A 16,756-nucleotide genomic window follows, 5' to 3' on the forward strand; every position below is an offset into this window, starting at 1 on the left:
AGATGGGGGAGAGAGAGAGACAGAGAGAGAGAGGTGGGAGAGAGAGAAGGGAAGGAAGGAAGGACGGAAGGAAGGAAGGAAGGAAGGAAGGAAGGAAGGAAGGAAGGAAGGAAGGAAAGAAGGGAGGGAGGGAGGGAGAAAAAGAAAGGGAGAAGAGAAAGAAAGGGGAGGAAGAAAGAAAATGAAGTTGCTCTTTGCTGTATGCTCTGTGTCATTTAGGGTCTTTTTCTATATACAACACCCCAACTAACTGTGAGTTCCTTAGGGGCAGAGTTAGAACCCCAGCTCCTCCGCCTACTGGCTATGTGATCCTGGGCAAGCCACTTCACTTCTCTGAGCCTTGGTGTCCTCCTCTGTAAAATGGGGATTTTTTTTTTAAGATGGAGTCTCGCTCTGTCACCCAGTCTGGAGTGCAGTGGTATGATCTCAGCTCACTGTAACCTCCGACTCCGGGGTTCAAGCGATTCTCCTGCCTCAGCCTCCCAAGAAGCTGGGATTACAGACATGCACCACCACACCTGGCTAATTTTTGTATTTTTAGTAGAAACGGGTTTTTGCCACGTTGGTCAGGCTGGTCTTGAACTCCTGACCTCGTGATCTGCCCGCCTTGGCCTCCCAAAGTGCTGGAATTACTAAGCCACGGTGCCCAGCCCCGAATGGGAATAATATTTTAATATTTTAGCTCACAGCACAGTGTCTGCACCCAATCAGCACTCCTTAAAGCCTGGCTAGCATTCTCCTCCCCTGTGGCCCTCTGACAGAAGATTCCCCACCCCAACCTCAGCGCTCAGCAAATCTGTGCTAATGTGTGAGTGGGTATCGATGAGTTCATATAACCCTTGGGTAGCATGTGGTTAACATGTGTGCATTTTAATAGGGCTATTTTACAGCGACTCTAATGATGTGTGGATTGTCTGGGGGCCGTGGGGGTTGTTCTCTCAAGCTATAAACTCACCAATGCTCTACTCCACATTCTCCTCAGAGTCTCTAACCTACCTCCTCTTTGGCCCTGGGTCTGCCCAAGCTGGCCCCTCGCAGGTGCCCAGGGCTGCAGGGTGTGTGTATGTGACTTGTGTGGTGTGTGCGTGTGTGTGTGTGTTGTTTGTGTGGTGTGAGTGTGGGTGTTGCTCATATGATGTGTGTTGTCTACTTGGTGTATGTATGTGTTGTGTGGTTGTACGTATGCGTGTGTCCTATAATTAAAGTCCCCAGAAACAGGAAAAAGCCACACCCTGCCTGGTTACCACCTTCTCACCCCTCTCCACGGGCTCTGAGCCCTCCCCCGACGTGGCAGTGGGCAGCACCTGTGCCCTGATCTTTGCATCTCAGCATCTCGCCCAGGGCTTTGTGCTAAACGGGTGCTCAATACGGTAGTACTTTGCTAATTGGAAAAAAGCCGTCGCGGGATGTTCTTTCCAGGGCAGTGCTGCAGTGCCCTCTGGTGGATTTTCTCTGAACTTCTCTAGGTTTGCGGTTCCGCTCGTCCTTGACAGGTGAGTCGGTCCTGGGAACCCAACCGCCTGGCCTTCTTCGCTCTGGGTCACCCCTCCACCTTGCAGAGAGTGGGGCTCAGTGGGAGCTGAGGCTGTGTGAGGGTGAGGCTGGGGTCAGGCTGGGGAGGAGACTGATGTTGGGAGTCCGGAGGTACAGTTATTCTTGTACCTCTAGGAATAAGAACTGTGAGGTGGAAATGCCCATTTCAGTGATGGTGGAGAGAAACCAATGGAACCTGAACATAGGCAGCGATCCCTTAGGAAGCATCTCCTCCTCCTCCCCCTCGTCCCCCTCCTCCTCCCCCTCATCCCCCTCCTCCTCCTTTCCTCCTCCTCCGCTTTCTCTTCTTTTCAGACAGAAGTGCCTCCACAGATTCCCTTATTATCCACGTAGAAAAGGAAGGAAGACATGAAAGCTTGTATGTCAGATATGTTATCAGTAATCTGTTTAAAAGGGGAAAAGAAAATAGGGGAAGAGATAAGAAACAAGACAATAAATCTAGAAAATCAGGAATGTGAATAAAGATAACAACCAGAAAAGCAACAACACAGAGGTAGAAATCAAAACTAAAGTCATCTCAGTAATCATGAATAGATTAAATTATCCATCCTCTGAATATGAAAATATGAATAGTTTAAATTTAGCTATATCTTGTTAATAAAGATGACACATAAAGGCCAAGATTCTCTTACACTAGGCAAATACTCACACATGCACATCCAATCCATCAGCAAGTCTTGCTGGCTCTGCACCCAAAACACATCCCAAATCCATCTTCCCTGCTGGCGCCACTGCCCAAGCCACCATCATCTCTTGTTTGAATGATGCCAGGAGCTTCCCAACCCATCTGCTGGGTTCTTTCTGCTACTCCCCTGTAATCCAGATTCCACACAGTAACACAGTGTTGTTGTTGTTGTTGTTGTTGTTGTTGTTGTTGTTTCCTTTCCTTTTTTCTTTTTTGAGACAGAGTTTTGCTCTTGTTGCCCAGGCTGAAGTGCAATGGTGCAATCTCAGCTCACTGCAACCTCAGCCTCCTGGGTTCAAGCGATTCTCCTGCCTCAGTCTCCCAAGTAGCTGGGATTACAGGTGCCCACCACCACGCCCAGCTAATTTTTGTGTTTTTAGTCGAGATGGGGTTAGACCATGTTGGCCAGGCTGGTCTCGAACACCAGACCTCAGGTGATCTGCCTGCCTCAGCCTCCCAAAGTGCTGGGATTACAGGCATGAGCCACCGCACCTGGCCCACAGCGTTCTTTTGAAATCAGAAATCAAATCACGTTGCCACCCCTGCCCCCTGGTTTAACAATACATCATTTGCCCCCCATTTCACTTGACATAAAATCCAAAGTCATTTCTGCAGCCTATGCAACCCTGTGAGTGGGATGAAGAAATGATGCCACTCCAGAGGGCAGAATCAGGGCCAAATGACAGGAGTTGCAGAGCACGAACCTTGACCCAAGGAAGGGGGAATTTTCTAATCATCAGAGCTGTCCAAGCTGACTGTGCGGTGCGGAATAAGGTCCCCACTACAGAGAGTACGGAGCTGCAGCTGAGAGGATTTCCGTACAGGGTTGGCTGGTGGCCGAAGTAGATTTCCCTGTTGCCTTCTTGCAAGAGACTCTGTGCCTCTAGGAATAAGAACTATGAGGTGGAAATGCTCACTTTGGTGATGGTGGAGAGAAACAAATAGAATCTGAACATAGGCAGTAGTCCCTTAGGAAGCATCAGCTTCTGCTTCTTCTTGATTACTTCCTCCAGTGGGGAGCTCAATACGTGGCGGGCAGCCCTTCCTTTCAGTCAACACTTCACGTATTGGGCAGGCCAAGTCTGTCTGCCTCCCCGAAACTTCCTCATCTCAGTCTCAGCTTCTCTCTCTTGCAGAGTTCTAAGCACTCTTCCAAAAGTGTGCCAGAAATTGTGCTGCATGTTGGAGACATAAAGATGAAAGATGTGAACTCTGCTGTCAAGAAGTGCACAGACTAGAGGCAGCTGGCTCATTCACAGCAGGAGTGCCACAAGGATGATGGGGTATTGCAAAGGGCAGGGCATGCAGGAACTGCAGTGCAGGAGAGCTCAACCCTGGCTGGGCATCACCATTATCCAGGGAGCTCTGAAAACTCCCACACTCACAGGGTCAGAGCATCCAGAGATTGTGAGGCCTGGAGTGCAGTGGCACAATCTTGGCTCACTGCAAGCTCCACCTCCCAGGTTCACACCATTCTCCTGCCTCAGCCTCTTGAGTAGCTGAGACCACAGGCGCCCGCCACCACACCCAGCTAATTTTTTGCATTTTTAGTAGAGATGGGTTTCACCGTGTTAGCCAGCATGGTCTCGATCTCCTGACCTCGTGATCCACCTGCCGTGGCCTCCCAAAGTGCTGGGATTACAGGCGTGAGCCACCACACCCAGTGGCTTTGGTGTTTCTTAAAGATCCCCAGGTAGTTGTAAGGTGACTAAAGTCATGGGCCCCTGGCTTAGTTGGGAAGTGCTTCATCTCTGAGACACCTGGATTCGAATCCCAGTTTTGCCACTTAACAGCTTAGTGGCCATGGATCTGCCTCTCTAGTCCTGTGAATGAGCAGGAGAAAAAAACAAGAAGGAGGGAGGGAGAGAGAGGGAAACAAGGAGAAATAGCTTGAGCAGTGCACCTGGCCATAGAACACCAGGGCGGGGCTGGGGGTGTCTTTGCAAATGGTCACATCACACCAGGCCTAGCTGCACCCCAGTACACCAGGCCGCCAGTACAGCTGTGGCACCCGCTCAGTCGTCTTCCTTTGTGGAACACCTGCTGTCAGGGTTTATTGCAGAAGGAGCCAAGATCACAACTTTATGTAGGCAACAAAATAAACCCTTACAAAACATGAAAGGATTTTTACAGCCACCCTATGACATGAGAACTGAGTACCCCCATTACAGAGAAGGAAACGGTTACATAGTCTGTCTAAGGCCATGTGAAGTGAAGGGCTGGACTGGAACTAGAATGTAGACCTATCTCATACAACACCCTGGAATGAGTCATGCCCAAGTGAAAAAGGAAACTACTGGCCGGGTGCGATGGCTCACGCCTGTAATCCCAGCACTCTGGGAGGCCGAGGCGGGCAGATCACCTGAGGTCAGGAGTTCAAGACCAGCCTGGCCATGGTGAAACTCTGTCTCTACTAAAAATACAAAAAATTATCCGGGTGTGGTGGTGCATACCTGTAATCCCAGCTACTCGGAAGGCTGAGGCAGGAGAATCGCTTGAACCTGGGAGGCAGAGATTGCAGTGAACTGAGATCGCGCTATTGCAATCCAGCCTGGGCAACAAGAGTGAAACCCCGTCTCAAAAAAAAAAAAAAAAAAAAAAAGGAAAAAGGAAGAGGAAACTATTAGAGTGTAGCTGTCTGTATTCCCTCCTGATCCTCTCACCTCTCTCCCCTCCAACCACTGTCCTGAATTTGTGTTGATCATTTTCACCCGTCTATATGCCTTTGCCATATGTGAAAGATTCCATACCCAGTACATTGCATCCGATTGCATGTTTTTCTGCCTTGTATAGACAGCATCATAGGAAAGAAATCCTCCTCTTGCATCTTGCTTTTGTCTACTAAAATTGTCTGTGACATTTATCCATTTGAATACATATATCTCTAATTTGTGTATTGTTACTGCTTTTCAAAATCCATGACTCTGCTGATGAAGTTTCAGGTTGCTTCCCGTTTTTTACTGTTACAGATAATGCTGCTACAACCATTTTTGTTCTGGTATACTGCACGTGCGTGAGACTTTCCCAAGCATGTACACCTGGGGAGGTTACTGGGCTTGGAGTACGGTGCTTTTCCCGTCTGTCGTGCAGGTTACCTTCATGCCAGCGTGAGCCAGTTTCTGTTGCTCTGTGCCCTCACTCACACTTGGTATCACCACATTTCACACATACAAGCCTACATTCTTCTTTTCTTCTTTTTTTTTTTTTTTAGACAGAGTCTCCCTCTGTCTCCCAGGCTGGAGTGCAGCGGCACAGTCTCAGCTCACTGCAACCTCTGTCTCCCAGGTTCAAATGATTCTCCTGCCTCAGCCTCCTGAGTAGCTGGGACTACAGGTGCTCGCCACCATGCCCTGCTAATTTTTGTATATATATTTTTTATTTTAGTAAAAACAGGGTTTCACCATGTTGGCCAGGCTAGTCTTGAACTCCTGACCTTAGGTGATTCACCCGCCTTGGCTTCCCAAAGTGCTGGGACCACAGGCGTGAGCCACCGCTCTCGGCCACAAGCCTATATTCTTTATACCGTCCCTAACAACCTTTTGGGAGAATAGTTGCACAGAGAACTGCAGCTAGACCATGTTCTTGGCTATGACATCCTTGGCAAAGCCCGGACGGAGGTCACTGAGGCAAGCTGTGCCAACATTGATTCAGAACATCCTGTTGCAAAACATGGAGTGAAAGACATGAAGCAAAAGAGGGCTTTGGAAACGTTTCTTGGCCATCTCCACCAACAATTTGCTTCAAGGTATCATTCTTTCGTCTTGACCTTTTTTTTTGAGGGACTAAGTAGGGAGCCCAAACTCCTATATTTACCCAGGGTAGTCCCAATTCAGGCCAGTTGTCCCAGTGTAATTATTAATAGTACCACCTTTGACTCTTCAAGGTGTTCAGACTTGAAAGATAATTTATATGGTCACCTTCTGTAGGAGGGTGGCAATTCACAGCAATTTCCTATCCACAGGTACTCTGCTGTGGCCAATGTGGGGATGACTGAATGATGGAGAGCCTGTGTTATACAAACCACAGGGGAACATTTGCCATTGTTTCTGCTATCGTCCCGCAATTGTTTAAGATGGAAGCACGAGCCCTTGGAAGCTTTCAGAGAAGAAGCTAGCCAGAAACTCACAAGCCCTTTCCTTGTGAAGATCTGGCCCGTGGAGTGCTGGCCATGCTCCCTGGTCACTGCCCATGGGATGGTCAGCTCCCGGGGCAGGTGGTGCTGAGCAGGTTGGCGGGTGTTACCCCTCCCAGTCTCCTCAAGATTAGAATCTGTTCCAGGCCACCAGACAGAGCTCTCTGCCAGCGCTCTCACTAGAACAGTTCCTGGACGTGCTTCGAGAGCTGTGGCCAAGCTCTTGTGACAACACCTCCTGGAATAACAAAGGGATCCTTTGTGGGCAATCGGCTCCAGCTAACAGCTTGTGGATGGCTGGACTCCCTCTGGCATTTTCTTTTCAAGACAGCCGCCCCCCCATTCCCATCCATTCAGCTCAAGACAATCTGGGATCGTACATAGATAATTGGATCATTTGTTCAACCTGAAGAGGTAGGTCAGGGCGGCCTTCCAACATCGAAACTTCCGGAGGAAATGATGGACACAATGGGAGGTCTGTGGGGGTGACAGCTCAGGGCATCCGCATTCGATGGTTCCCTTCCAGTAAGTATTGTGCCACCTCTGAGAGAAGCCCTTCAGCTGGCAGTGTGCTCGTGTGACAAGGGCTTATTCTTAGCAATAGGTCCACAAAGGATTTCCCACTGAGCAGCTTTGGAAACCTAGGCTGTTACTTGGAAGGGCAGGCCCATTGAGGATTGCTCTTGCCAATGGAGCTTCAAGACTCCTCTGGGGCCACCAACTCCATGAAGTCTTTGTGGAGCCACCGCCTCCTAGATGTTCGCCCAGATGAGAGTTGCACACTCTTGCTTTTGTGCCCCCTGTGTTATCCCTGTGAGTGTGTGCATATGTGTATCTGCCTCCATGCACATGTCCATATGTCTGTCACAGCACAATCACTCCCCCAGGGACAGCGACACTACCTTACTCTTCTGTGTTCTCCTTCCTGCACTGGGAACTCAGTAAAAGCTTGTGAAATGAAGAACAGAGTCAGTCTTTCACCTGGAGGTGGTTGGGCCCAGAAGCAGACTGCATGGAGTTATTCAGATGATATCGTCTCATCTCCTTTTGCCTCCTGAATTCTTCTCTGTTTCTTTTCTTTTCTGTTACTGTAGATGAATGTTCTCCATGTTGGGGGAGATGGCCACCAGCACCCCCAACTGGCAACATTGCAGCTCTGGAAATGAGGGCAGCTCCATGGTCTCTCCCCCGTCCCTTGATCACCCCTGTGGCCACAGGGTGGGGTGCAGTGACTAGCGGGTCCACTAGAATGCCATGATTGGATTGGGGTATAGCAGTTCCCCAAAGTGGGGCGATTGAGGTGGCCCTGAGAGACAAAAACAACAGACATCCAGGAGAAAAGCACTGAGCTTGAGGGACCTCTAGGAGGACAGATTCTGACCTGGAGACCTGGAGGGCTCCTGTGAGAGGAAAGACTGAAATCTCCAACCACCACAGGCTGAGGAGCTTGGGCTGGGCAGGTTTACAAAGACCACCCCCTCAGAAAGGACCGCGAGTGGTTGATCTGCAGGCTTTGAGCATGAGGCAGCAGCAAATGGACCCTCACCGGGACACCCAGCGGCCAGGTCCTGTGCAGGACCGGAAGTCAGCGGCCAACCCCTGCTCATCTGCTGGGGGACCGTGGTCCGCTAAGTGGCCCCACAGAGGCCCTCCTCCCATCAGGCTGGCTCCGGGATGACCGGGTGGTGGCCCTCACAGCAGTAGTTAACATTCTGGGAACCAGGCTCCCCGGGCACTGCCCCATTGCCTCCTGCCACATGTGCTATCTTGTAGATGTTAGGATTTAGAATCAGAAACAGGCCCTAAATTAAGCAGAGAAAGAGAGAGAGGGTGGGAGGGAAAGAGAAGAAGAGAGACTGAGGAGAGAAAGGGAGGCAGAGAGAGAAAATGTTGGAAGGACACGGGATAGTTGAAGGAAAAGATGAACAGCCGCTTTCGGGATAAACGGGCGCAGGACCGAGGCCTGCTGCTCTGCCGACCCAGGGCCAACTCCCTTCAGTCCCTGTGACTGCCCCGGGAGTCCAGTTCCCAGGACTAACACGGGCCGGTTCCTGCCCCTGGAATCAGGGATCAGGTTCTGTGATTGACCACCCCACCATGCGGACTTGAGGGGCCGCTCACTCAAAGGAAGGGTGAGAAGGAGGGAAGTTTATTGTGGACAGACAAAACCAGCAGCTCTCAGGCCCCACTAGCTCCATTTTCCAGGTAAGGAGACAGGCTTGGGCAGGGGGCAGGACTTGTCAACATCACGGTGACAGTGAGTGACAGTACTTAACCCAACTAGCTTGACTGCAGCACTACATTCTTAATCACGGTGTTTGCTCCCCATCCAACCAGGGATGGCTGCCTGGTGAGGACACCTCATTTGATCACAAATTGTAATTTAACAGAATAATATAGTGGTTAAGAGTTTGGGGACCTGTTAGAAAGTCACTACAGTTAAACAGGCAAGAGAGGAAAGGACTAGCCTGTCCCAAGGAAGTAGCTAGGATGACAGGAGGACATGAATCAGTAGATGCCAGAGAGTGTGAGAAGAAATCTGTCACGACTGAGAACTCATAGGACTGGGAAGGGAGGAAGGAGTGGGGTCTACATTGGCCTCAGGCTTCTGGTTTGGGCACTGGGTAGATGGAACTGCCCTTCACTGAGGTGCAAAGCCCAGGAGGAGGAAGCGGTGGCAGTGGAGGTGGGAGAGAGAGGAGTTTCATTTTGGAAATGTTGGGTTTGAGGTGCCTGCAGGACACCCAAGTGGAAATGCCTAGGGTTCAGTGGGTCCATGGGGTGTGGAGCATGAGAAAGAGCCATAGGTGGAGCTGGTATCCCCCAACGGCATGGTATAGTGTGAGGCTGGCAAAGGCCTGAGGACAGAGCCTGGGCATCATGGCATTTAGGGGCAGGGAAGCCTTCTCAGGTGAGAAAGCATCAGTAGCTCATTCTTTCCTTGCATGAGTGTGATTCTGTCAGCCTCTTCCTTCCCTGTCCACTCCCCCAACTTTGCCTTGCCCAGGTAAGCCTTTTTTTTGGACAGAGTTTCGCTCTTGTCACCCAGGCTGGAGTACAATGGCTCAATCTCGGCTCACTGCAAACTTTGCCTGCCTAGTTCAAGCGATTCTTCTGTCTCAGCCTCTCAAGTAGCAGAGATTACAGGTGCCCAGCACCATGCCCAGCTAATTTCTGTATTTTTAGTAGAGATGGGGTTTCACCATGTTGGCCAGGCTGGTCTCCAACTCCTGACCTCAGGTGATCCATCCACCTTGGCCTCCCAAAATGCTGGGATTACAGGCGTGAGCCACTGTGCCCGGCCAGGGTAAGTCATTCTTAACATTTCAGCCTCCACAGTCGTTCCTCGGCACAGCCTTGCCTGGCCTCCCAAGCATGCTTTCATAGGCTCCCATGCTTTTCCAGCATAGGACTTCTTACCTTGCAATAACCAAATCATGTCCGTGACGATCGCCCCTGCTGGACTGTAAGCTCCCTGAAAACAGGGGCCATGCCTACCATGCTCACTGTTGTATCCCTGACGGAGGTGGAGAAACTCCCCCTCTCACTCTCTTCCCGTGCCCCACCTTTTCCAGGGATGCGGATTGACTGGGTGAGTTTCCAAGACGCAGACGGGGACAGAATCACAATCAGTGTATGAAACTGACCCACATTTCTGTGGTCCTTCTTCAGCTTCCTTCATCAGGCCCACTGGGTCAGGAAGACAGCCTGGACTCTCTTGCAAGCTGGCATCTTCTCTCTCTTGTCTTCCCACAGAGTGCCTGGGTACTTGGCAGTGCTCCTCGTTTGGGCTGCAGCCCTTGGTAAGGCCCAATCTGGGCTGTGAGGCTGAAGCACATGGCCCACCCCATGCCAAAAGCAGCCTGTCTTGGGGAATCACACAGTCACCCAAACTTGTAACAAAGGGGCACTTTGGTCTCTCGTTTATTTTCATCCTCACAGCCTTGGGAACCTTATGGAAAGAGGGATCACTGGAGGCCAAGATTTGGCCATTCCCAGGTCCTCTGGTGAAATCCCATTGAATAGACCCTTTCCCTTGTTTAACCCCTGTTCAGTGAATGAAGGAAAGAAGGATGAAAGGGATGCACAGAGCAGAGCTTCAACTCTAGAGTCATGATCATTTATGAGTGTCTGTCTCTGGGGAGATCTGGTCCTAGACCATTCAGATACCATATGGATCCAGGGCTTTGCTCCCATGGTACTGCGTGGCAGACAATGGGCCCTGTTACAGCAGTTCCCACAAGCATTTGGAAGGCTCCTCTGTCAATCTGCCAGCCAGACAGTGGTATAAACCTCTGCAACCTAAGCACAGGTTGGGCTGGGCGCAGTGGCTCACACCTGTAATCCTAGCACTTTGCAAGGCTGAGGCGGGGGGACCACTTGAGGTCAGGAGTTCGAGACCAGCCTGGCCAACATGGTGAAATCCCGTCTCTACTAAAAATACAAAAATGATCCGGGTGTGGTGCCGGGTGCCTGTAACCCCAGCTACTTGGGAGGCTGAGGCACAAGAATCGCTTGAAACTGGGAGGCTGAGGTTGCAGTGATCCAAGATCATGCCACTATACTCCAGCCTGGGTGACAGAGTGAGACTCAGTCTCAAAAAATAAAAATAAAAACCAAGCGCAGGTTGGAACGTCTGCCGGGTCTGTTAGATATTCAGCATTTTCTTGGCCCATGAGTAGCCTCCAGATCTAATAAAATGTCTTTAAAACTATCTGAAACTGGCCAGGTGCGGTGGCTCACATCTGTAGTCCCAGCACTTTGGGAGGCCGAGGCGGGCGGATCATGAGATCAGGAGATCGAGACCATCCTGGCTGACGGGGTGAAACCCCATCTCTACTAAAAATACAAAAAATTGGCCAGGAGTGATGGCAGGCACCTGTAGTGCCAGCTACTTGGGAGGCCGAGGCAGGAGAATGACATGAACCTGGGAGGCAGAGCTTGCAGTGAGCCAAGATCGTGCCACTGCACTCCAGCCTGGGTGACAGGGCGAGACTCCGTCTCAACAAAAAAAAAGTCTCTGAAACTGCCTGCATGCTGGAATTCACATCAGTCCTATAAGCTAGGTGGCACATCTTGTTTTACAAAAGGGGATACAAGCTCAAAGAAATCCTATCATTGGCAGAATACCCAGCACGAGTAACAATAATTAACAGTAATGAATGATAGTAAATGGTGCTACCATTGACTGAAGACCTACTATGTGCTAGGTACTCCATTCAGGCTTCTACATGTTTCTGTCACTCATTCTTCGCAGTTGTCCAAAGAGGTTGATGCCATTATTTTACAAATGAGGAAACCGAGAATGGGAGAGATAGGTGACTTGCTAGAGTTCACAAAGTTAATGGGAAATGGGGTCAAGGACTCGAACCCAAGTCCGTCTCTAAGGCCTTCTTCCTTTTACTGTGCTGTTCTCCTTCCAGCTGGTGGCAGGAGGTGCAGCGAGGATTCTGTGGGTAGCAGGAGGGACCCAGACAGGCCCGACAAAACAGATTCTGAAGGAAAAGGCTGTTAGGCCTGGTCCAGGAGTGGCAGCTTCAGAAACCAGGGTAAAGGAATTGCCTCATTTGTATTGCATGCTGGGCCAGGTCATGTGCCAGCCACTTCCCAGGGGGTGGCTGGGCATAGTGGTTCATGCCTGGAATCCCAGCACTTTGGGAGGCCAAGGCAGGGGGATCACCTGAGGTCAGGAGTTTGAGATCAGCCTGGCCAACATAGTGAAGCCCCGTCTCTACTAAAAATACAAAAATTAGCAGGGTGTGGTGACGGGCGCCTGTAGTCCCAGTTTCTCGGGAGGCAGAAGCGGGAGAATCACTTGAATCTGGGAGGCAGAGGTTGCAGTGAGCCGAGATTGCACCACTGCATTCCAGCCTGGGCGACAAGAGCAAAACTCTGTCTCAAAAAACAAAACAAAAAAAGAAAAAACCCAAGAAAATAGAAACCCAGGGGGAAACTGGCCAGACCTGGGACCTGGGCAGAGTGGGGACAAAAGGCGAGAAAAGACCTGACATTCAGATGGCCATTCCCCACCGGAAGCAGATGCAAAGGACTCGTGCTGCCCAGAGACACAGGGCAGGGCCTGGCAAAGGCCTTAGCTCTGCAGAGGAAAGGAGAAGCCCTGAGAAGGCCTCCTTTGGGAAGGAGATGGGCCAGGAGACCTTGAAGGTCCAGTTGGCCCTGGTGGCCCCGAGTGAACCTCTCTCCAGGGATCCTTCTACATCAGCAGTGGGAGAGGGAGGGAGAAGAAAGAGGTAACTGAGATTCTTCTAAAAGCTTTTGTTTTATAAAGCATTGTGACTGACTGAGGCTTCTGCTTGAAACATTAAAACCCATCTAGGAGTTCGTGTCTCTCTCAGGCTGAACTGGAAACTCCTAACACAGCTAACAAAGCCCTGTGTGCTGTGGCCGCTGCTGACCCCACCTGACTGTCCGTGTCTCCAACACATATCTCATGATGCAGTGGTTCTCAAAACTTCCCTTCCCCTTCTCCCTAGCATGAGAACCCCCTGGGGGCTTTAGAAACGCACCCATGCCCAGGCCCTAAGGCAGACCAGTATCTCTGGGGGTGGCATCCTTCTTCCTAAAAGCCTTCCCAGGTGATTCCGTGTGTGTCTAGGGCTGAGAACCCTGCCACTCAGCCTTCTCCGTCATCCTCTCCTGCCCAAATCCTCCTATTCTCCAGGCCTCAGCCAAGTCTCTGTGCGGGGTCTGTTCCAGAGGAAGCCCTCCCCGACCCCTCTCCCAGAGTTGTATTTGGCACAACGGGTTGGGTGGCCCATCTGCGCCTGTGTTCCCATGGCACCTTGTGATTGTCCGGAACTGCTTGACACTCACCTTTCTCCCTGTGACTGTGATCTCCCTGAGGACAGGGGCCTTGTCTGGTGGTTCACAGTTGCATTCCTGCACCTGACATATGATGACTGTTCAATAAATGGGCTGAAATATTAAATATCAAGTTAAAAATCTGTCTTCCTAAAAATTTCCCTTAGTCCCTGATGTTCCCACCTTCCTAATTAAACGTGAAAACCCACTTCTTTTCCATTTTTTAACTTTCCCCAAATGTCTATGGATATTGGCCCTTAATTAGCGCTTTTGAATCCCGCTGGGTCCTCCCTGTCCTCCTGAGCAGGGAGCTGGCTTTCTGTTCCTGCAAACATTAGTGTTTCCCCAAATAGCTCCTAGAAAAGGAAGCACAGCTTCTCCACAAGAAAAGACAGTTTGCAAACAAGAGCTCCGCACAGGCAGGCTCAAAGGCAACTGAAGCGGTTCCCTCTCTGGGAGATGTTTAAAGCACCTTCATTTAGGATCACAGAGAAGTTTAGTCAATACTCACCCATTTCCTCCTCCACCCTTCCTAAGAGGAAGCCAGAACGGAGCTCTTGTCAGAGAGGGTACCGGCCGCAGAACAGCTTCAGGAGAGTAGAGGGGATGACACATGTTGGAGCGGAAGAAGATGAAGGTGAGAAGCTGCCAACAGGGCATTAATTGGCTTTGGAACAGCTAAGAGCCTCACCCTGGCCCAAAAACCCCGAGGCAATTTCCGAAAGCAACTGTGGAGGAAGAGGCTGCCCCTTTCTCACCTCCTCTGAATGGGCAGCTTGGAAGTGGGAAAGAGGGCCAGGAATCCATGGGGCATCCTTCTCCCGCCAACTGCCTGGGGCCTGGAGGGAGGCCAGGCGCTCACCTCCTGGGGTTTGGGATTGTGCCTGGATATAAGGAGCTGCAGCCCCCATCTCCCCATTACTGAGAGGAGGTGTTGAGAGCTGCCCCGGCAGAGCTGGGGCACAGGGATGGCTGCTGCTAAAGTGTTGGGTGTGGACAAGTGGTCTTTGCTGAGTTTCTGGCTCCACTGACGTTTCTTCTTAGCTCAGTTTCCTTATCTGAAAATGAAGGGATTTTTGGACCAGATATCAAAGGTCTCTTCAGCATTGCTTCCTGGGGCTGGTGAGAAAACAGGGAAGCAGGAGGGGAAAGCCCAGGAGTGGTTGTAACTCAAAGACCGGCACTGAGCCCCTGTCTGGGGGATTGGGCATGTCCTCACAGTGGTATCCAGGCTCTAGACTGGGGGCTCAGATATAAAAGGGGTGGCAGGTCTACCCCTACATCTTGTATGAGTCATTACATGAAGGAATCGGGCCCAAAGAGCTTTAAAAGACTCACACAAGGTCACACAAGTAGTGAGCATGGAAGCTTTCTCTACTACATGGATGGCAGGTAGATTTACCTTCATGCCCAACTCTGATAGATTGGCAAGGGCTGTTGGGAGCATCATGTGGAGGAAAGAGTCTGTGTTCTATTAGCAATGTCTGCCACACGCTTGGAAAGAGGAAATGGCAACAAGACCACCACATGTTTACCGTAATTACTAATTATTTACTAAATTGTTATTGAGAGGCTGCTTCATGTAGGGCACTGGTCCTTATACTGGAGATTCAGTGATAAACAAGAGCAGCTCCTGCCCGTAGGAAGTTTCCATTCTAGAAGGGGAGACAAACAATATATATGTGAACAAATGACTAAATAATATCATCTCAGCTAGTGCTAAGAAGTATAAGGAAGATAAAATAGTGCAATGGGATAGGCAGTGGTGGTGTGGGAGAGGAGGGAGGAGATCAAGGCAGCCAGCAGGCAACATTTAGGCTGAGACCTAGATACTGAGAAGGAGGCCTCCTTGTGAGGAGCTGGAGGAAGAGCATCCCGGCAGAGGGAACAGCCAATGCAAAGACTCTCCAAGAGACAGAAAGACCAGAGTTGAGGCTGCTTAGAGGGCAAGCAAGGGGGCCAGTGGAGGGGATGGGAGCAGCGAGAAAGCCAGCTGCCTGCTCAGTGTGACCATTCGGATGTCTGACAGGCCCCCCCAATTTAGCCAGTCCAGCACGACACTCTCAGTCTGCTTCCCCATCACCCCTGCTTCACACACAACAAAACCTGCTCCTCCCCAGGTCTTTCCCTTCCCTTCCCAGCAAATGACATCTTTGCCCACCCTGTTGCTTGGTCCACTGTGCTACAACCCTGGCCATGCCACCATCAACTCTCTCCTGCAGCCTCCCCGTAATCCTCTACAAAAGCCCCCAAAGCACTCATCAAACCAATCCCCTCATTGCTTACTGCCCAAGGCTCTCTTCCTCCCAGTTTTGTCTTTTTTGCAGCTATCCCTAACCCATGAACCCACGAACCCAGGAACAGATACTTTATCATCTTTTTAAAAAGAGAATCTGAAGTTGGTTATAGCCATAAGAGCACTAAGCACCAATTCAATCCACACATATTCCTCTAGTTGCCCCCAAACAAACAGTGTTTCCAGAGTGGATATGAGGACTGGGTATTAATGATCACAGGACCATTTATCAGGCCCCTGCAGTGCTCCTGGCTCCCTGGCCAGAGCATCACAATAGCCCTGCAGGGACGGCATGATTTTCATCCCACTTTCATTCATGCAGAGATTTAGACTCAGAAAGGTTCAGCTTCTTATCAGAAGTCCCAGAGCTGGTAAATGGCTGAGCCAGGATTTGGACTTAGGTCTCTCTGATGCCAAAGCCCAAGCTCTTACTTCTGCATCAAGTTTCCTCCTAGACTCAGATGGGCAAAGAATGATGGGCTCAGAAAGAGACACCTCAACCTCAGTCCAGATGTTTCCCTTTTATACCAAAATCAAAGGTCAGAACCTGCTCCCTGGGTTCCTTGGGACCGCCTCAGCCTGGAAACAGGAGGGGTAGGACCTTCTGCCCACCTAACCCCAACAAAATGAGGCATCCCAGCTCTCCTTATCTTCCTAGCTTTCAGTCTTCATCCTTCCATCTGCACCTTCCCAAGTCCTTCTTTTGCCAGGTGGTCACCTTCTTGCCCTGGGCTGTTATAGCCAGTACCCCAGTTTTCTCCAGGAAGCATTCCCGTGGGAACCACAGTGCCAACATCCGGTGAGGACAGGCCCTCCGTTACCTGCTGGCCCTGCTGCCTCTGCTATCAGAACCAAGAACAAAGGAGCTTGGTGCCTGCCGCCTGGCTGGCTGTGTTTGTCCAGGGTGAGGCCTTGCCTGGCACAGATGCTGAGCAAACAGAAGTGCGGCTTCACAGATCCGCCTTACAATGAGTGAGACTTTAGGGGATGTGTTGCTGCCAGGCCACCTGCCGAAATATCACTGTGCCCAACCCCAGCCAGCACTCCAGGGCATGGAGGACTGCAGGGCAAGGGGACCCATCTCTGAGCCTTAGGCTTTTCGGCTCTACAATGGGAGAGTCGTACCAGATGATCTCCAAGAGCCCTTCTGTGGTCTGGAGCCCTGAGAGATGTTTCTGAAAGCCCCTAGGGCTTGAGAACAGATCTTGGTGGCAAAATGCTGAGGGTGGTGTGGGGTTGGAAGCCAGGCTTCTGACTCATGGCAGTC

At 50.8% G+C, this 16,756-nt stretch overlaps 1 long non-coding RNA gene across 2 annotated transcripts; it reads right to left on the reverse strand.

Moving 5' to 3' along the window:
• Window positions 1-1,915: 1,915 nt before the first annotated feature.
• On the reverse strand, window positions 1,916-14,655 carry LOC144339077 (uncharacterized). Of its 2 annotated transcripts, XR_013413735.1 has the most exons (4): window positions 13,952-14,655; window positions 13,705-13,838; window positions 13,206-13,307; window positions 1,916-4,062 (listed from the first exon to the last, which is right to left on the reverse strand). It is a non-coding gene; the product is annotated as an uncharacterized LOC144339077 (long non-coding RNA). The 2 variants fall into 2 exon arrangements; XR_013413736.1 differs by having other exon boundaries at window positions 1,916-3,414; window positions 13,705-14,655.
• Between the last annotated feature and the right edge of the window lie 2,101 nt (window positions 14,656-16,756).

Source organism: Macaca mulatta, chromosome 2, assembly GCF_049350105.2.
Source record: "Macaca mulatta isolate MMU2019108-1 chromosome 2, T2T-MMU8v2.0, whole genome shotgun sequence".
Taxonomy (NCBI): Eukaryota; Metazoa; Chordata; class Mammalia; order Primates; family Cercopithecidae; genus Macaca; species Macaca mulatta.